At 49.5% G+C, this 20,694-nt stretch overlaps 1 long non-coding RNA gene across 2 annotated transcripts in view; it reads left to right on the top strand.

Moving 5' to 3' along the window:
- Nucleotides 1-20,694, top strand: part of LOC144827524 (uncharacterized) — a 333,562-nt gene that overhangs the window by 274,995 nt on the left and 37,873 nt on the right. For both annotated transcript variants that reach the window (XR_013610231.1, XR_013610232.1), the window contains one exon: nt 4,947-5,133. This is a non-coding gene — a long non-coding RNA (uncharacterized LOC144827524). The remainder of the gene's footprint in view (nt 1-4,946; nt 5,134-20,694) is intronic.

The raw sequence follows: 20,694 nt of genomic DNA, 5'->3' as shown, positions 1-20,694 counted from the left end.
CTGTGATCTCTGTTCTGGCAGCCATCCCAGGGTGGGTTAAGGAACCCTAGTAGATTTGGCCTGGATGACAAATAACTGCCAAACTTCGTGACTAACTGCTTTAAAAGCTATTTAGTATTCTTGTTCAGGCTTAACGGGCACATGGGCACATCACTCATAAGATCTAGCGTGAAAGAAATGTGACTTTCGTTTAAGATGCTTTTTTGCAGCATAAATAGCCGAGCCACCGTCTTCTTTGTGTTTGCTTCACCGACTCTCCGAGAAGTTGACTGCTCTGGTTTTTTTCCCCCCTACTTTTCGGAATTTATGCGTAGCTGGCATTCGACGTACTACACTGACACGGGCTGAGCAGAAGCGCGTGATTTAAGGTGCCACAGGCTGAAGACATGTGTGTCCCGGGCTATGCAGAAAGTTCTGCAGATGCCAATTAGCAGCGCACTCCTGCTGTGATGTGAAACGAGGGCTGGGGTTTAGCTGAGGGAATACTGCTCTCCGCTGCTTGCTCAGCAGAATGAATGCATCTGTCACTGGCTCGTCTGCGGCTCTGTGATCCCCACCCTCTCTGGAACCTCTGCCTGATGTTTGTCTGTGCTAGGCTTGAATGAGCTCGATTCGCAGTTTACATGCCTGTCCATTTCAGAGACATGCACATGGCTCACGTATTATTAGAAGGATAACATTTATGAGCAACATCCGTGAGTTATTCCTCTTGATTATTAAGTTTTTCCAATAACCCACCAACTTACAAGCCATTTGGTGATTTGATTTTCTTTGCTTTCTATTGTATAAAAGAGTGTGTTTTCACGTGTGTGTATGTGTGTGTTAAGCATGTATATATGATCTCTTCTGTAGGTCTTTTAATGTCGCTCTCCTAGTCTCACCACGTCCTATATGATTTGACGGTTTGCAGAATCGTTGTCTATTTAGTTTTGGCATAGCGATTCTTTATATGAACAACAATAGAGGCGGTAGACAATTCCATACTACAAAACCAAGCAGGTTCACTCTGGCTACGTTCAATTTGCTCTTTTCTTCTTGCCATCCTGATGTTTCTATAGGAGGAAAAAGACATTTCTTTAAGTAACCCTCACCCGCCAGGGTTGCCCCTAGGTGGCTTGCTTCATCATAGGGTTCTTCCCATTCTGCTGCGGAATGGGGCATGCCATGAAACACGGATACTTTGGAGCACGTATGGTTTTATAACCTAATAAGAAGGAAATCGGAGCAGGGGATTTATTCAAGTAAGGAAATAAAAAAATCCTGGCTAGTTGGAAAATAAAGTTTTTATTAGCTCCTCTTATCGGTATGGTTAAAATTGAGGGGAAAGAAGAAACATTCTGGGGTAGTTTCCCTGGGTTTCTTTGGTCAACTAGTTTCAAGCCCTACCCCAAAGCTTTTCTTCAGGACCTAAGAAGGCTAATCTCTTATGCCACTCCTTCTGTCTCAGAGTTCACTGCAATATGGTTTGATACCAAGAAAGGATATATATATATATATATTTTTTTTTTGCTTTGCACAACAGTAGCCTGAGATGGCACCGGGTTTAACAGCATAATACAAGGTCGCAGAAATTGATTTAAGACATGGGACATGTTTCAATATGCACTTGCAGAAATAATTTTCGTTCCATTGTACTTCTATTGCTGACCGGCATCAGTATTGATTTGTAGTATATTTTGCAATAGAAACTTTTATGTGAAGGTTTTTATTCGAGATTTTAACAACTTTTCCTCGTTTTAATATCTATACAAATTGTAAATATTTAATGAGTTTTATGCGTGTGTATATTCAAATCAGAAATTATGATTATTGAATGGCTATTTGCACTGCTGATGTGTTTTCAAGAACTCCTCTATGTTTTTGATTGCGCTGTGCGTGGTGCCACGAGTTATGCACTTTCACTTTAATAAATACTGAAGCACTCCTCATGCACGTCATGTGATCAAGGCCATGATTGCGCTGTGCGTGGTGTCACGAGTTATGCACTTTCACTTTAATAAATACTGAAGCACTCCTCATGCGCGTCATGTGATCAAGGCCTCTTGCAGGCCGAAACTCGTCATGGCGGCGGTGCAGGGGATCTAATAAAAACGTTGCACCTACTTTTGGGTCCGTATTCGTCTCTTCATGCTATATGGATGATGTTAGACGAAGTGTTCAGCATATATATATATATATATATATATATATATATATATATACAAACAATCCTCAGATTAATTTTCACCAAAGAAACCGAGCCCAGATCCTTCATCGTGGTTGCAAGTTATTTATTTGTTAAAACTCTTGCAACCACGCTGACGGATCTGGGCTCGGGTTCGTTGGTGAAAATTAATCCGAGGATTGTTTGCATATTTAGAGGCTCGCTACCTCACTGAAGCCCGCCGCCACTAAGAGGCAGAGAGATTGCGACCTGGTGTTTGAATATATATATATAGATATCTATATGTGTATATATATATATATATACAGCACCTAATTGGTCTGTTATACGAAATACTGCAATAGTACATAAAGGAAAAAGAACAAGTTTGAAAAAAGGCAAAGTAAATTAGCATATGGCCTTGTGGGCATAATGCTAACGTTTGTATAATACTCCATTGTGGGGAAACGTGATGTGCATTTATCGCTAAAAAGTGAGCACATCTAGTGATAAGATAAAGTAATGTAGTGCAGGACGCACAAAATATCTATTTCTAAGAATAGTAGCATTATACATTTAAGATGAAGGGATAGAAACCTATAGTAAGCCTAAATTAGGCACCCTGAGTCCGACCGGGGGTAGAGGGACGCCTGCAGTCATACTCTATTGTGGAGAGAAACACTTAGTATCACTAATGTGAGTTCGTAATGCAAAACAAAAGTAGTAGACTGATAAACTCTCTTGTCACAGTCCCAGAAGGGTGGTTTGAATTGAAATAACTTTTTCTCTTGTAAGGCAATATATGTTTTCAGCTTTTGAAAGCTTTAATGATCACCTAAAACGTCTTGCCTAAGCAAGGAATCTTCAAAACGGGGGGGATTTCTCCAAGGTATCTACCTTCCAGTCCCTTATACCTGGGGGGCGCGGGGGCGTCTGGCTAAAAGTGACGCTTTTAAATCCAAGGCAGCTGTTTAATGTTGTAGTGGGAATTGTGGCACAAAAATCAAGCTTGTTGTTCGATACTCACCAAAGGTTCTGAGGAATCCGCACCCTCTTGCATTGCACAAGCCAGTGTCTCAAAATCTTTCACTAAATGCTGAGCAGTGTAAGCTACATAGGTTCTTGATTTCATTGGGAGATTGTTGGCAGCAGAGGATTTCTTAAGGGTAGTTTCAATCCTCTTATTCACTGGATCCCATGGTAAATAACCTTCAGGATATACTGAAGTGTCCTCAGTATAGTAGCCAGAATAAAATCGACTTTGATAGAATATGATAACATGATATATGTTTCTTCTAAAACGTACATACTTTGAAGAAAACATGAAACACGAAATTGATCCAGATATTTTAATTCCCTAAGAATAAAGGGCTTTAACGTTTTCATGACAAGTTAATGCTTAATTGGAAGGTTTATCACATTGGAAAGCAGCCCTTAGAAGTCCTGTTCAGATGCTAATTCTCTAAACTCTTTTCACAGACATTGTCTAGAATCTACCCCACTTCCTCTCTTCTCACATATTTTTCCGAGGAATAGGTACTGAGTTCATCACTGTCAGATGCAGACGATGATAAATTGCTTTCTTCTCTGACCCCTTGGACTCTGTGATGTTTCTGTCTCTTTGGTGCCCTTTGCTCAGACAAGATTTTTTAGACTGCCTCGCGTATCAGCTTATGGATCTTCTTAGCTTACAAGAAACCAGTCATATCTGGATCACTATTCTGACCAATCAGGAAAAATAATTCACCACCTATCCACTCCTCCCATAGTGTCATATCCCTTTTGTATGTCCACGAATCGGGAAACAGACACAATTATATTAAAAGTTCCTCAAAAAACATCATGTGCAGGAAATAGATTTTCATATGTATCTTAGAAGTGCCTGTGATGATGCAAAAGTGTTCTTCATTTTGCGGTGTTCCTCCTTGTTGAAGGATAAGCCATCCTTGGGCAACGCAAGGAAACTACCTTTGCATCCCAGCATGCATAGCCGGTAAGAATCCAGAAGAACTGCTCAGCTGGTAAATGAGAAGACGACATGTTGGCGACTTTACCTAGCAGTTTTATAACATGTTTGCAACACTGTGCCTCCTTATTTGGCGTACATAGGAGATTGTTATTTTACGTAAGTGTGTGCAAGAAGCAGGAAGGCAAGGTTTAGGTCACGTGATTAGAAATTATGCGCAGTAAATTTGAACATTTGCCTTGACTCAAGGCTGCTCTTTAAAGCATGCATCTCACCAGAAGTTCACGGTTCTACAGTAGGTTGAAAAGAGTACAATAGATTAGTCTGGTCGACTTTTTCAGATGTCACTGTCCTGTAATTATTCAAGTTTGAAATGCACTGTAGAACATCACATCGCACGTTCTTGGCTTACTGCACAGATTGCACACTTCGATGAATAATGCACACTCTGCTTAGACTCTCTATATTTGGTCTATTCCTCAAAGTGCTCTAAAGCGGCTGTCGGGCAGAATGTTGGTGCTACTAAAAATACCTACAAAAGAATAATATGACTGCTGTAGTGTTGACCTCACAACTTGTAAGGCATTGTCTTGTAATTATTGTATCTATTAGAATCTATTTTCTATTATATATTTTGCTGCCTATTTTCTTTTTTAAATAAGTGTTTATTTCACTCCACATCAGCTTTATCTTGCAGTTGTCAAACTTTCTATTCAACTCTTCGAAATTGCTTTTCGTGCCCCCCTGTCTTCCTCTCTCCCCCTCATACCGTGACCTCCATGTCTCATTCCATGTGCCTCCAGGGTATCACAGTCTCAGTGTTTTATATCTGTACAGGGCTGGCATCAGAAACCATGTGCAGATGATACAGTAAAATGGCGGATGGGCCACACACAGTCCCATGTCGTTGGTACCACCAAGGATCATCCACAGTGAGAAACCATCCGCACTGCAGAGCGTGGACATGGCGGACAAAACTGAGAGACTTAGAGGTCTCATCCACAAGGCACGTCTACACAGAGTGGTAAGTTGGTGCTTCTAGTATCCATTATGCTGTATTGGTGGGCGGGGTTGCCTGAAAGGACTTTGAAGGACCAGCAATTTTTGCACAATATGTAACCTCAAGTAAATACAATCATTAAAAAAGCCAATCGATCTGACCTTGGAAGCTTGCTAAGTTTTTGGATTTTTCTATGTGCAGCTATATGCATTATGCAAAAACAAAAATATATAACAGAGTGGCCCAGCAACCGAGATACACCAGTCCTGGTGCTTAAGTTCATCCTTTTCAGGCGACTGTGTACATGTGAACAGGTAAAGGGCCATCACTTACTTTGGAGAAACCAGTGAATTGAGTGGACTGATCTATTGCCACGTGATGTATGCTGCGGTGGGCATGTACATGTACAATATGTGAATGACGCGAGTAGATGTATAGATGAAGAGGGCTCATCAAAAGCTCATGCACGTATTTATGTGTATCCATGTATGTATTTTTACTATGATTTTCTTGGAAAACATGAGGCTCGTAAGAAAACCAAAGTTGTCTGTAGGCCACTCCTAAAAAACGAATTAAACAAATAAACACTAAGGAAAGTGTCATTTTCATTAATCCCTCCCATGCTGGTGACGGAACCGCACAGCCACCAGCCACGGACGCGCTGTGCTGATGATGGAGCAGTTCCGTCACGGCCCGCTCGGCACACCTGGGCGGCGCTGATTCCGCGCCTGCGCTGGACGTTCTGTTGAGCGGGCGGGGCCATGACGGAACCGCATCGTCATCAGCACAGCGCGCCCGAGGCTCGTGACGGAGCGGTTCTGTCACGAGCATGGGAGCGCCGCGCGGCCCCCCTCCCCTGTAGCGCTGCGGCAGGATTGCCGCCGCAGCGAAGGGGTTAATAATACATTTCAAGTTATATTTTATTCCAGGCAAAATGCATGGTAGCTTTTATCTCAACCACCCAGTTCTGGACCCTAATATGATTTGTTTTCAATAGGCCATTTATGACTGGAAGAGTGCCACCGCCTAGACTTCTGTGCATTAGCCAGAAGTAAAGTGAAGGTGGACTAATACACGCAGCAAACAGATCACTGTTACTTGAAATTCGCATGTTTAAGTTCTGCTGTTTGCACAGTCTCTCATCCTTTTAAGATTAAAAAACTAGTATTACTCAGTATATCTCTTGTTATTAGTGAGGGTCGGAATGGCCTATTAGCAGGACTACTGGAATTGTTCGATTATGTGGCGTTTTAGCATAATTATAGATTTGCCACATTTCTCCACATATTTCATCATAATCTGCAGATTTTAACAAAAAGTAAATGTTGCTTCTAACTCAAACGATTGAAAAGTTACTAAAAACACAGTAACACGTGCTGCTATGCAGTGGAAGGCCTTTCACAAAGCTTGACTGGTCACCTTTCTGTTGCTGTCTGCTATATTTGGGTGTTAAGCTGGTAGTAATGAGGTGCAACCAATTCCCAGTGTTAAGAAGTGTAAAAATGCTTGTTTCATAATTTACCCAACTCTGCCGCATATTTTGACTCTACTGTACTGCATAATTCCAGTGGCTCTGCCATTAAGGCGAATCTGGCAGTGCCAGAAGGGCTGTTCTGACAGGCAGTTTGTGGGCCTGTGTTTAGGCTGTTTGTGAGCAGGTTTTATGGTCTGGTAGGCCGTGTTTTTTGGTTATTTCACTAATATTACCACCAACATGTTCCGCAGAACGCAAAAATGTATGCATTCTTCCAAACCTTGAAAAACACCTATAAGCATAAGTTTACAAGTTCAACACAGCTTCGATTTGCAAACGAGGAACACTCTATTAGCTATCTGATTTTCTAAGGGAGGATCACTTTTATTTCGGTGCCCCAGTCTGTTTTCTCTATGTTATTAGTCCATCCAGTCTGATGTTCAGTTTCCATGATGCCTGTCTCTTCTACTTAGTATTATTACCTTCTCTGGATTGATCTGACCAGCTCAGCCTGCTTGGGAAAGCGCTTATTCAGCAATAAACCTGCAGCACAAGAGAGGATTGGTGACAACTTTAAAGAGTTCTTTTCTTTTGCACTATGCTCAATTATTTCCATAGGCCATGAACTTTTGTCAGCCATGTAACCGGTCTGCGGATTGGTGGGGATCTGTTCTCAACGCTGATCTTATTTCCGGGCAACTAAGAGTCTGCCAACAGGTCTTGCAGTCTTGCCCAGTAAACATGTGCGACGGGAAGGTTAATGTGGCTTAACGGCTAGAGCTGCCGACCTTGAAGGGGAGGAACCAGGTTCGAGCGTGGCTGGAGGCTCAAACATCCTGTGATTCTGGGCAAAATCATGTATTCTCCACGTGCCTAGAAATTAATGTGTTCGTCTGTAATAAAACTGGTGCTCATGTCAAGCGCTCGGATACCTTCGGAGTTAGCGCTGTATAAAAAAAAAAGCTGCTAAAAAAAATAATATTAATAATACAGTGAAAACAGCGCTGAAAGTGAGAACACCTCTGCATTCAGGCGATGTCACTGCTGGCACGTCCTCCAACTGGGCCACGCAACGCGTGCTCCAGCGCGGCTGCGACTCCATTAACTGTATTTTCACTTCCAGGCAGTAACATGGTTAGGCCGAAATGGGATTAACATAATTGAAATATATTTGCCATCTTTTTGACAGTAAAGGTTATGGATTATCCAGTTCACTTCTATTCCAAGTCTAGGGTTGGTTCAGTAATTGATCATTATTTAATGAGTTTTACGGAAAAAAAAGCTGGCTTGGTTTCTAAATGGGCACCATGCAGTGTTTTTTTTTCCGTGAGTGCTTTTCCGGTAAGATTTTCCACCGGACTGAGTAGCCTTGTTTAACTCCTGTCCATGATCCCGGGAGAAATATACGCTGTGATCTCATTCAAGTCGTCATCCTGTCATGCTGGGAAGTGCCCTAGGATAGGAGGCTGCATATCCGTGCCACAGCTCGTCTCTCTGGTGACACATAAGGGGGGATTATCAATGTGTCCTTGCGGTCGTGCTCAAAGGCCAAAGAAGGCAGGGCTTCATGCAGAAGGCTGGTGGTTTCTATAGAGCATGGGTACTCACAAACTTTCTCTCGAGGGCCGAATTTACAGTGTGGTTTGTGGCCGAGGGCCGCACCGGTGGAGGCGGGGTCAGTGGTGGAGGTGGGAGGGGCTAGAAAGAAAAAACTGTGACCATGAAGTTGAACACAGGCCCCTGCAGCGGACCCGTTCATCCACTGAGCCAACAGACCAGCATACACCCACATCTCTCTCTCTCTTGCTCTGTCTCTCTCTCTCTCTCCCTCCCTCTCTCCCCCTCCCTCCCTCTATCTCTCTCTCTCTCGCTCTCTCCTTCCCTCTCTCTCTGACTCCCTCTGTCTCTCTCCCTCTGTCTCTCTCTGTCTCACCTCTCTTTCTCTCTTTGTCTCCCTCCCTCTCTTTCCTTCCCTCTCTCCGTCTCCCTCCATCTGTCTCCCTCTATCTGTGTCCCACTGTCCATCTCCCTCTGTCTCCCTCCCTCCCCCTGTCTCCATTCCTCCCTCTGTCTCCCTACCTATCTCTGTCTCCCTCCCTCCCTTTATCTGTCTCCCTCCCTCCCTCTGTCTGTCTCCCTCCCTCCTTCCCTCTGTCTCCCTCCCTCCTTCCCTCTGTCTGTCGCCCTCCCTCCTTCCCTCTGTCTGTCTCCCTCTGTCTGTCTGTCTGTCTGTCTCCCTCCCTCTGTCTGTCTCCCTCTCTCCCTTTCTCAACCTATGTCTGTCTGTCTCCCTCTGTCTGTCTCCCTCCCTCTGTCTGTCTCCCACTCTCCCTCTTTCTCCCTCTGTCTGTCTCCCTTTCTCCCTCTGTCTCCCTCCGTCTGTCTCCCTCCCTCCGTCTGTCTCCCTCTGTCTGTCTCCCTCCCTCCCTCTGTCTGTCTGTCTCCCTCCCTCTGTCTGTCTGTCCCCCTCCCTCTGTATGTCTGTCTCCCTCCCTCTGTTTGTTTGTCTCCCTCCGTCTGTCTCCCTCCCGCTGTCTGTCTCCCTCCCTCCTTCCCTCTGTCTCCCTCCCTCCCTCTGTCTGTCGCCCTCCCTCCTTCCCTCTGTCTGTCTCCCTCTGTCTGTCTGTCTCCCTCCCTCTGTCTGTCTCCCTCTCTCCCTTTCTCAACCTATGTCTGTCTGTCTCCCTCTGTCTGTCTCCCTCCCTCTGTCTGTCTCCCACTCTCCCTCTTTCTCCCTCTGTCTAGCTCCCTCTGTCTGTTTCCCTCTCTCCCTCTGTCTGTCTCCCTTTCTCCCTCTGTCTCCCTCCGTCTGTCTCCCTCCCTCCGTCTGTCTCCCTCTGTCTGTCTCCCTCCCTCCCCCCCTCTGTCTGTCTCCCTCCCTCTGTCTGTCTGTCCCCCTCCCTCTGTATGTCTGTCTCCCTCCCTCTGTTTGTTTGTCTCCCTCCGTCTGTCTCCCTCCCTCTGTCTGTCTCTCTCCCTCTGTCTGTCTCCCTCCCTCTGTCTGTCTCCCTCCCTCTGTCTGTCTGTCCCCCTCCCTCTGTCTGTCTGTCTCCCTCCCTCTGTCTGTCTCCCTCCCTCTGTCTGTCTGTCTGTCCCCCTCCCTCTGTCTGTCTGTCTCCCTCCCTCTGTCTCTCTCTCTGTCTCCCTCTCTCCCTCTGTCTGTCTCCCTCTCTCCCTCTGTCTCTCTCTCTTCCTCTGTCACCCTCCGTCTCCCTCTGTCTGTCTCCCTCCCTCTGTCTGTCTCCCTCTGTCTCCCACCCTCTGGCTGTCTCCCTCTGTCTTTCTCCCTCTGTCTATCTCCCTCTCTGTCTCCATCCCTACCTCTGTCTGTTTCCCTCTCTCCCTCTGTCTCTCTCTCTCTCTCTCTCTCTCTCTGTCTGTCTGTCTCTCTCTGTCTGTCTCTCTCTGTCTGTCTCTCTCTGTCTCTGTCTCTCTCTCTCTCTCTCTCTCTGTCTCTAAAGCTGTCTGCATCTACCTCTATCTGTCTCTGACCCTACCTAGCTCTGTCTGCCCCTGTCTCTATCTGTCTCTGCCTCTATCTGTCTGTCTCTATATGTCTTTATCTGTCACTATCTCTATCTGTCTCACCTCACCCGGCTCCCATTCCCTGCTGCCCTCCGTCACCTCACCCGGCTCTCACTCCCTGCTGCCCTCTGTCACCTCACCCGGCTCTCACTCCCTGCTGCCCTCTGTCACCTCACCTCTCTCGCACTGCTGCCCTCCCACCTCACCCGGCTCTCACTCCCTGCTGCCCTCCCACCTCACCCGGCTCTTACTCATTGCTGCCCTCCCACCTCACCCAGCTCTCACTCACTGCTCCGCCCTCCCACCTCACAGGGCTCTCACTCCCTGCTGCCCTCCCATCTCCCTCACCCAGGCTCTCACTCCCTTCTCTGCCCTCCCACCTCACAGGGCTCTCACTCCCTGCTGCCCTTCCACCTCCCTCACCCGGGCTCTCACTCCCTGCTCTGCCCTCCCACCTCACAGGGCTCTCACTCCCTGCTCTGCCCTCCCACCTCCCTCACCCGGACTCTCACTCCCTGCTCCGCCCTCCCACCTCACAGGGCTCTCACTCCCTGCTCTGCCCTCCCACCTCCCTCACCTGGGCTCTCACTCCCTGCTCTGCCCTCCCACCTCACAGGGCTCTCACTCCCTGCTGCCCTCCCACCTCCCTCACCGGGCTCTCACTCCCTGCTCTGCCCTCCCACCTCACAGGGCTCACACTCCCTGCTCTGCCCTCCCACCTCCCTCACCCGGACTCTCACTCCCTGCTCCGCCCTCCCACCTCACAGGGCTCTCACTCCCTGCTCTGCCCTCCATCTCCCTCACCTGGGCTCTCACTCCCTGCTCTGCCCTCCCACCTCCCTCACCAGGCTCTCACTCCCTGCTCTGCCCTCCCACCTCACTCGGCTCTCACTCCCTGCTCTGCTCTCCCACCTCCCTCACCTGGGCTCTCACTCCCTGCTCTGCCCTCCCACCTCACAGGGCTCTCACTCCCTGCCGCCCTCCCACCTCCCTCACCCGGGCTCTCACTCCCTGCTCTGCCCTCCCACCTCACAGGGCTCACACTCCCTGCTCTGCCCTCCCACCTCCCTCACCCGGACTCTCACTCCCTGCTCCGCCCTCCCACCTCACAGGGCTCTCACTCCCTGCTCTGCCCTCCATCTCCCTCACCTGGGCTCTCACTCCCTGCTCTGCCCTCCCACCTCCCTCACCAGGCTCTCACTCCCTGCTCTGCCCTCCCACCTCACTCGGCTCTCACTCCCTGCTCTGCCCTCCCACCTCCCTTACCTGGGCTCTCACTCCCTGCTCTGCCCTCCCACCTTCTCTCACCCGGGCTCTCACTCCCTGCTCTGTCCTAGCACCTCACACAGCTCTCAGTTCCTGCTCTGCCCTCCCACCTCCCTCACCCGGGCTCTCACTCCCTGCTCTGCCCTCCCACCTCCCTCACCCGGGCTCTCACTCCCTGCTCTGCCCTCCCACCTTCCCTCACCAGGGCTCTCACTCCCTGCTCTGTCCTCGCACCTCACACAGCTCTCAGTTCCTGCTCTGCCCTCCCACCTCCCTCACTCGGGCTCTCACTCCCTGCTCTGCCCTCCCACCTCCCTCACCCGGGCTCACACTCCCTGCTCTGCCCTCCCACCTTCCCTCACCCGGACTCTCACTCCCTGCTCCGCCCTCCCACCTCACAGGGCTCTCACTCCCTGCTCTGCCCTCCATCTCCCTCACCTGGGCTCTCACTCCCTGCTCTGCCCTCCCACCTCCCTCACCAGGCTCTCACTCCCTGCTCTGCCCTCCCACCTCACTCGGCTCTCACTCCCTGCTCTGCCCTCCCACCTCCCTTACCTGGGCTCTCACTCCCTGCTCTGCCCTCCCACCTTCTCTCACCCGGGCTCTCACTCCCTGCTCTGTCCTAGCACCTCACACAGCTCTCAGTTCCTGCTCTGCCCTCCCACCTCCCTCACCCGGGCTCTCACTCCCTGCTCTGCCCTCCCACCTCCCTCACCTGGGCTCTCACTCCCTGCTCTGCCCTCCCACCTCACAGGGCTCTCACTCCCTGCTGCCCTCCCACCTCCCTCACCGGGCTCTCACTCCCTGCTCTGCCCTCCCACCTCACAGGGCTCACACTCCCTGCTCTGCCCTCCCACCTCCCTCACCCGGACTCTCACTCCCTGCTCCGCCCTCCCACCTCACAGGGCTCTCACTCCCTGCTCTGCCCTCCATCTCCCTCACCTGGGCTCTCACTCCCTGCTCTGCCCTCCCACCTCCCTCACCAGGCTCTCACTCCCTGCTCTGCCCTCCCACCTCACTCGGCTCTCACTCCCTGCTCTGCTCTCCCACCTCCCTCACCTGGGCTCTCACTCCCTGCTCTGCCCTCCCACCTCACAGGGCTCTCACTCCCTGCCGCCCTCCCACCTCCCTCACCCGGGCTCTCACTCCCTGCTCTGCCCTCCCACCTCACAGGGCTCACACTCCCTGCTCTGCCCTCCCACCTCCCTCACCCGGACTCTCACTCCCTGCTCCGCCCTCCCACCTCACAGGGCTCTCACTCCCTGCTCTGCCCTCCATCTCCCTCACCTGGGCTCTCACTCCCTGCTCTGCCCTCCCACCTCCCTCACCAGGCTCTCACTCCCTGCTCTGCCCTCCCACCTCACTCGGCTCTCACTCCCTGCTCTGCCCTCCCACCTCCCTTACCTGGGCTCTCACTCCCTGCTCTGCCCTCCCACCTTCTCTCACCCGGGCTCTCACTCCCTGCTCTGTCCTAGCACCTCACACAGCTCTCAGTTCCTGCTCTGCCCTCCCACCTCCCTCACCCGGGCTCTCACTCCCTGCTCTGCCCTCCCACCTCCCTCACCCGGGCTCTCACTCCCTGCTCTGCCCTCCCACCTTCCCTCACCAGGGCTCTCACTCCCTGCTCTGTCCTCGCACCTCACACAGCTCTCAGTTCCTGCTCTGCCCTCCCACCTCCCTCACTCGGGCTCTCACTCCCTGCTCTGCCCTCCCACCTTCCCTCACCCGGACTCTCACTCCCTGCTCCGCCCTCCCACCTCACAGGGCTCTCACTCCCTGCTCTGCCCTCCATCTCCCTCACCTGGGCTCTCACTCCCTGCTCTGCCCTCCCACCTCCCTCACCAGGCTCTCACTCCCTGCTCTGCCCTCCCACCTCACTCGGCTCTCACTCCCTGCTCTGCCCTCCCACCTCCCTTACCTGGGCTCTCACTCCCTGCTCTGCCCTCCCACCTTCTCTCACCCGGGCTCTCACTCCCTGCTCTGTCCTAGCACCTCACACAGCTCTCAGTTCCTGCTCTGCCCTCCCACCTCCCTCACCCGGGCTCTCACTCCCTGCTCTGCCCTCCCACCTCCCTCACCCGGGCTCTCACTCCCTGCTCTGCCCTCCCACCTTCCCTCACCAGGGCTCTCACTCCCTGCTCTGTCCTCGCACCTCACACAGCTCTCAGTTCCTGCTCTGCCCTCCCACCTCCCTCACTCGGGCTCTCACTCCCTGCTCTGCCCTCCCACCTCCCTCACCCGGGCTCTCACTCCCTGCTCTGCCCTCCCACCTTCCCTCACCCGGGCTCTCACTCCCTGCTCTGTCCTCCCCCCTCACACAGCTCTCAGTTCCTGCTCTGCCCTCCCACCTCCCTCACCCGGGCTCTCACTCCCTGCTCTGTCCTCACACCTCACACAGCTCTCAGTTCCTGCTCTGCCCTCCCACCTCCCTCACCCGGGCTCTCACTCCCTGCTCTGTCCTCCCACCTCACACAGCCCCCTCCACACCCCCCTCCCCCTCGCCAGCTCCCCTGTGTGTCAGCCTGGGCTTACAAAGCCTTCCGGGCACCCCAGTACTTCACAGGTCTTTGAAAGACCATTTACATGTAAATGAGGCTTTGTTCACCTCTTAGCGCCCCTGCAGCCCCACCCTTGACTCTGGCTGGAATCGCCCGGCCCCCACAGAGCAGTGTCTCTGACTCTGCACTGCTGCTACAGAGGTGTTTGCTGAAGTTTAAAAAAGAACACAGGTGCGATGTCTTAAGGTCCGCGGGCTGCCACTGAAGGCTTGCCGGGCCGCTAATGGCCCGCGGGCCGTATTTTGAGTACCCCTGCTATAGAGCATCCCTGGGCAGGCATTTAACCCACAGAAGCTATTTGAGTCAGAATGGCGACCCGGCCATATAGTTGAAAATGGTATATTAGGGTCAGGGCACAAGTCCTATAAAAAGAAGTGGGGGGACTGAAAATATGCAAATTATCCCATGACGTCACGTGCTCAACGTGTCCCGGTGTCTGAAAATTACACAGAGACACGTTCAGTTTATTTCTGTGGGGCCCAGCTTCTTGTTAGGGGGGACGGCGTCCACCCTGTGTAATGAGTAGGGGGGACGCAGTCCAACAGCGTGTACTATCCTACTCGAGCCCTGATTAGGGTCAATTTATATAGGACACACCCCAAAGCGCATTGTCTTTTGCTGCTCAAGTATAGATGTTAAAATGACTCTTCTCAGTGTGGTCCGCCTGTTGGCTTAAGCAGGAGTCAGTGTCTGGAGTCTTCTTACGATTTGAAGGTTATGCATAAACCTCGGCAGTCAGCGTTCAACCCACAGAGCCTGGCGAACATGATGGAAGTGGGACTGGCCTGGAAAGAAGTTAACGCCACTTAGCGAAGTCTGAAAAATATTATACCTTAATGATGCGAACATAATGCCCACCCGTATAGTTTTATGTTCATGAGCAGCATAAGATGTGGACAACAGGATTCCCTTTCAAAGTTGCTTTCCTAGCCCTAGCCATGTGACCGATGCTGCTGTGTTGGGGTGGACGTAAGCGACTTGACTCTTTTGACAGCTGCCTGGTGTCCTGCTGAAGATGTTTAAAAGTACAAATGCGATTATCTCGCTGGTCAATGACTTTATTGTGTTTCTCCTCACTTGATTTAATAGATAGTGTTGTTCTGTACTTTTTTAACTCAATAAACGGACCAGGTTAAGTAAATGCTGCAGTGCTCCTGAGGTGTTTGATTGGCCCAACCCATTTATTTTATGATGTTGAATTTTTTTGTTTGTTTGTAGAACGCTAGAAACTCTTGAATAGTGCAAATAAATATACAAAATAGAATGTCAGCCTTAATAATATTTATGATATATCATACTACACCCATGTTCATTTAGCATACACATAGCTATCTACAACATTTATTTTACAGTAATATTGAACATCTTAACTGAACCTACACTGTGGTTTCTGCTGGTGTGCGGTATTGGACAATTTGGGTGATGAGCTTCCTCTGCATATGAAGAGCAGTGTGTGGTATATTTGTGTGTGGTGTGCACATGTATGTGTGTATGTAACATGCATTCCTTGCTCAGTGATGAAGTGGATGGATTGTATGATGGAACGCTCAGTGGCTGGAAGCATTTGGAACCCTTAAATGATCAAAAGAAAATCTGATGTCTCCCAGTGAGGTATGAGTATTGAACAATGTGTGTTTCAGGGATCGCCCAACAACGGATTATTAAGAAGAGAAACATCTTAAAGTTGAAAGAGGGTTGGCTCAGTTTTCCCAATCCCGAAGCTCACATATATAATTCCTTTTAGCGGGGAACCCAGGGGCGGCTCCTCCGCTAAGGTGGAGGAGCGTCGCCTAACTGCCTTGAAGCAGTAAAAGAAAAAGAAAATTATAACAACGTAATGTTACTATCATTTTATTTTGTCCTCCTGCTGCAACAGCTTTGTGTGAGGGGTCGGGGCTGCAGAGCAGGGGAGGAGTGGTCGAATCCTCCTAAGTGCGCAATGAATGTTTGGCCGGCCTCTCGGGCCACCCAAAACACTCATGTGTTTTTCCCCTGTTCTCCATGCAGGCTGCAGTAGGGCTACATGGACAACAGGCCCACGCCCCCTGTCCCTGGCTGAGCACCAAATCATGGCACTCAGACCAACCACAACATGTTGTGATTGGTCAGGGGAGCCTGGCTGTGCTTTCTGTTCCTGGAGCCCGATGTAGGAGAGCAGGAGCAGAGACGCGGGACCCGGCTGCAAGGTAAGTGTTTATGTATTTTAAAAAATATTTTACATTGCGACCCGTCGTGCCCCCGCACACCTCCCCTGCGATCTGTGACGGTCGCCACTGGGGGAACCACAATCAGAAGAACTCTGATTCCTTGGTTCCAGAGCTGGATCGCTGCCTCTCTTGACCCCAAAATGTAGCTTTGGAGGTCTGGAGGTAAAATTGCACTTCTCTGGCAGTGCTGACAGCATTCAGAGCGGCTACTTGGTGTGTTTGCATTTTGAAATGCAAGAAGCACCCCATTTAAAACGCCACTGCAGGGGCTAAGAACGGATATAAAACGGTTAGAGAATGTTTCAAGGAAGCTAATTACAGGATTCTTCTGAACTATTCGTTTTCTTATTTTAGGTGGATGGGTTCTGAAAACTCGCACCTGGTCATGGTGGGTGGTCTCGAATGAGCACAAAAATTCAACAAACACCAATCTGTTATTTCTCAATTGCACATAATAACTTGTAGTTTTTCATAGATTCGTAAATGGTAAATAATACGCTTTATTGACAGACTCTGCTCTTTTACAAAGCTCGGATGAAAGAAAAGCTGAGTTAACCGTGCATGCTTATAGACATCAATGTCACCAGTGGGCACATTAATCCGCTGAGGTTTCTGGAAACAGTTCATGTATTTCTACAGACTTAGTTCAGCAATCATTCGTCTTAAATAATGCTAAAGACCCCATAACAATCTTACAATGATTGTAAACCTAGCTCCACAACTATATTGATTGTTAATTGAATGCCAATGTAGCACTCCTTAAGACTGACATAGTATTGATGAATGATTTGATGAACAAATATCATGAAATAATTGCCCACCCTCATAATTATATGCCTCAACCCCAAGGTGAAACTAGTAATGAGCGTGGAGGACAATTAACTCATGATGATGCCCGTTAGAACGTTCATCAATGCAGTTAGAACATGTTCACCGGTACCAGCAAATGTTTAGAAAGGTCCTTCTGTTGCATTAGTTTGAAAAGGTAAGCATAAACTGTTTTCGGGTCCATCATGTATTTTCTAAGCAACATCACCTGGTTGACAGTGTGTTGCTGTTGTTTTACTATCTTGATGATGGAATAGCGTCAAGAGAATGTTTGTTCTAGTGCACCTGCAATGACCCAGTCAATTTTAATCAGATTGATTTTTTTGCTACTGTCTCAGTTTGTGCCACAATTGTTCTTTTTCGCCATTGTGTAGTGTGTTATTATTTAATTTGTACAGGATCATAGGCTTGATTACGACTTTGGCGGTCCTCCTGATGCACCGCCATCGCTTCATCCGCAGGAGGACCGCCAAAGCCATTGTGAGCCTGCCCGTCGGATTCAGAGTTGAATCTAGGTCAGGCGGGTGGTGCTGCGGTGGTCTCACTGTGGTGGGTTGTTAAGCTCATAGGAGAGCCTAACATCCAGCTTGCTGCTGTGACAGCGCCTGTAGCACATTCCTGTATGTTGTGGCATGCATGCCACACCATGCAGGAACAGGGGTGCAATTACACCCCCAAGCATGCACCCCCAAGCCCAAATTCGGCAGGGGGCCCTGTTAGATCTCTGTTAGTTGCCTCTCCGCTACCCTTTTCATAGCGGTCTCACTGCCTTGAAATGGGCATTGAAAAGGCAACTCGTAATATGCTTGGCGGTGCCGGCAGCGCCTCGCCACCATATTCATGCCAGTTGCAGACCCCCAGCCCAGCGGAATCCTTGATGTTGGCGGTTTCGTGGCAGTCCGACCGCTACACTCTGAATACTGAAGGTGACCCACAGTGTGGCGGGGGTCGGACCGCCACCACCGCCACACTCATAATTAGGTCCTAAGTCTATTGAAATTTAACCCCACCTTTGAAGAATGCTCACCAGTAACATTCTAGATCTGTATTTTGACTTTGAACAGCCATTTAAGTTAGGTGCAGTCAGAACCCCCCATCAAGGAATCAGGATCAAGGAGTGTGCATGAGCCTCCTGCTCTCCATTTAAAAGGTGGCTGAGAGCCCCAACAATGCACACTCCCAAAGGGCACCCAGGCGCATTACTAAATGTGTGCTGCTTCTTTGGTTGCCCAATCCAACGTGCCATGCTTTAGGCCTATTTTGTCTGGGAGCCTGCTTTAATAACTTATCTGAGCCCCTGTCCATCAAATGGCTTATGGGCATGTAATAGCAGACACACCTTAATGTGATGGCTCCTTCCCGCCCCAGACACAAATCAAGATGCAGCATCTAGAATTGCCTTGTGGAGAAATAATGAGCACATGGGGAGCCCAGACTGTACAACTTTTCGAGACACCAAGCGAGACGGGAGAGGTTCTATCACCTGACCCTGATTTTGGGACGCCTCTCATACTTTTGGATGTCAGCCTGCAAAATAGCATACAAAGTAAACGTTTTAGACAACAAATTGCATTGCTGTCTGGCTAAAGTTCAAAAGTGCACTAGGTCCATTCTTTTAGTTCTTCCCTACCGACAGCTTTAGATTTCGGTTGATGAAATCGTGTTATTTATTACCAGTAAACCTAGTGTGGTGTCTGGGTCACTACACTTGAATCATTGGCTCATTTGATTCTGCTTCTTTCAGCTGTTGACTTGAGACTTTGTCAGTCTCTTCTTAGAAATGCCCGGTTACTTACCGGCAATCTTCATTACTTTGAGTCCTCTTCTTCCTGGATGGCAGTCCCGCCTTCCCACCCGGGCATGACAGTTGACTATTTCCTGTTTAACTGTTGTCTTTTTGGCATGGTATGTTACTTGAAGTGCTTTGCTAGTTCATCCCTTTTATGGTGGCTCCTGGGTAATGGGGACCATCTTGGGGGAACTTTTGGGGTTTTAACTAGGGAATTGGTTCTTCCAGAAATGGAAAGTATCTCATGCGTAAAGACTGCATCCAGGAAGATAGACAAGGAGGTAACGGCTACTGCCTGTCTCACGAAACACTGCTGGGTGTCTTTTACCATCCTTCCTCCTTCTAAGGAGTGCTTGACTTCCGGGCCTACTACCCGTACAGTCTTGCCCTGTTCTTCATGGGAGCACTCAGGCACTGCATCTCAGCAACTCCTCTTATCCTCACGCATGGCTCTCCATACACCATGAGCCAAAAATGTAGCTGGAGCCTTTCCCAGGCCTTAGTTGGCCCGCCACCTATGTTACTGTTTAGCTCGCAGCATGCCCGAACAGGTTTCTCTATGTCCCCAGCTGCTGTGGTCCAGCATGTTGGAGTGGACAGATGACACAGCGCCAGATAGACACAGAGTCAGATACTTACACTAAACTATAATTGTTTCTGATATATTTATTTTTCTATTTCTGGAGGAGCTTGTCTCCATTCATGCAGTCTCCGCTCTGCTTCCCACTAGAATGCCTTGCTCCATGCGCAGGTCAGGAAGTGGTGTCCGGTGTGCTGGCTGTGGACTTGAAAGGATTCTGTCCTGCAGGGTCAGATTGTCTTCTCCACGACATGAAAGTCCTTTGCACTCTCCCTCCCCCACTTCATACCCTTCATTTGTCTGATGTTGTCCCATCCCTCCTTCTCCTTCTCTCTCTCTCTCTCTTCTCTCTCTCTCTCTCTCTCTCTCTCTCTCTCTCTCTCTCTCTCTCTCTCTCTCTCTCTCTTTCTTTGTCTTTACCTGCTTTCCATCTCCCCGCAGCCCATCATGATCTGCTCATTGCCCGCTGTTCACTGATAATGGCTTCGCCAGTGCTTGCATAATTGTGGCGCAGCATTGGCAAAGCAAGTGGTGGCAGATGGCCACTTCAGAATGGCATTTTTTTTGTCGTAAACTAGATCAAACCCATTCCCACACGGGTATGCATGCGTATACAAAGGCAGCCAGCTTGGAATGATTTTTGTCATATTTTCTCCCAAGAACCATTCCCAAATGGTCTAATGTATGCCAGCGTGCCTGGGGATGCACACATGTCCATCTTTGTGTACAGTTTGTGCCTGTAGTATGCCTGTGCTTGTTTGTTGTAACTTGAACACGCGTTTGGGATGTTATAATGTGTTCTTTTGTGTGTGGGGTTCTACAGGAGTCCATTGCCTGCTGGTTGGTGTGGGGGCACCACCCTCCACTGTTTTCCCAATTAAGCATTGGCTTACCTTCAAATGGTCATCGATTTCTTTTACGAAATTGTTCTTGCTCGGTGTAGAGATCTTGGCACAACCTTAGCTACTGGCTGTGTTTAATTTCTGCCACACTGATACCCCCGAGGAAGAGTCCCTGCTTCTGAATATAATGCAAATACCCGCCATTATCCTTTCCAGTGACATTCCAGAGATTACGAGGGGGACGTGGCTTTGATGGCCTGTTTATTTACTGAGGCCTAGGCGTCAGCTGAGGTGTTAGCGTGGCGGCCATCTCCCAGTGACAGGCGGCTGATAGGCTCCCGCCGTGCCTAGCAGATAGGGAGCGGTGTGGGGGCTTGAACTACATAACTCAGGCCTTAGCCCCAGATAACACCACTCCAGCGGGCGTCAGAATAAACAAAAGAATTACAGATGTGTAAAGCAGTTGGATACCATAGAAAACATCTGCATTGCCCACCAACCAATCCCGGGCTCGGG

The sequence above is a fragment of the Lissotriton helveticus genome, chromosome 4_1, assembly GCF_964261635.1.
Source record: "Lissotriton helveticus chromosome 4_1, aLisHel1.1, whole genome shotgun sequence".
Classification (NCBI taxonomy): domain Eukaryota; kingdom Metazoa; phylum Chordata; class Amphibia; order Caudata; family Salamandridae; genus Lissotriton; species Lissotriton helveticus.
This window is presented reverse-complemented; position numbering and strand designations above follow the sequence as displayed.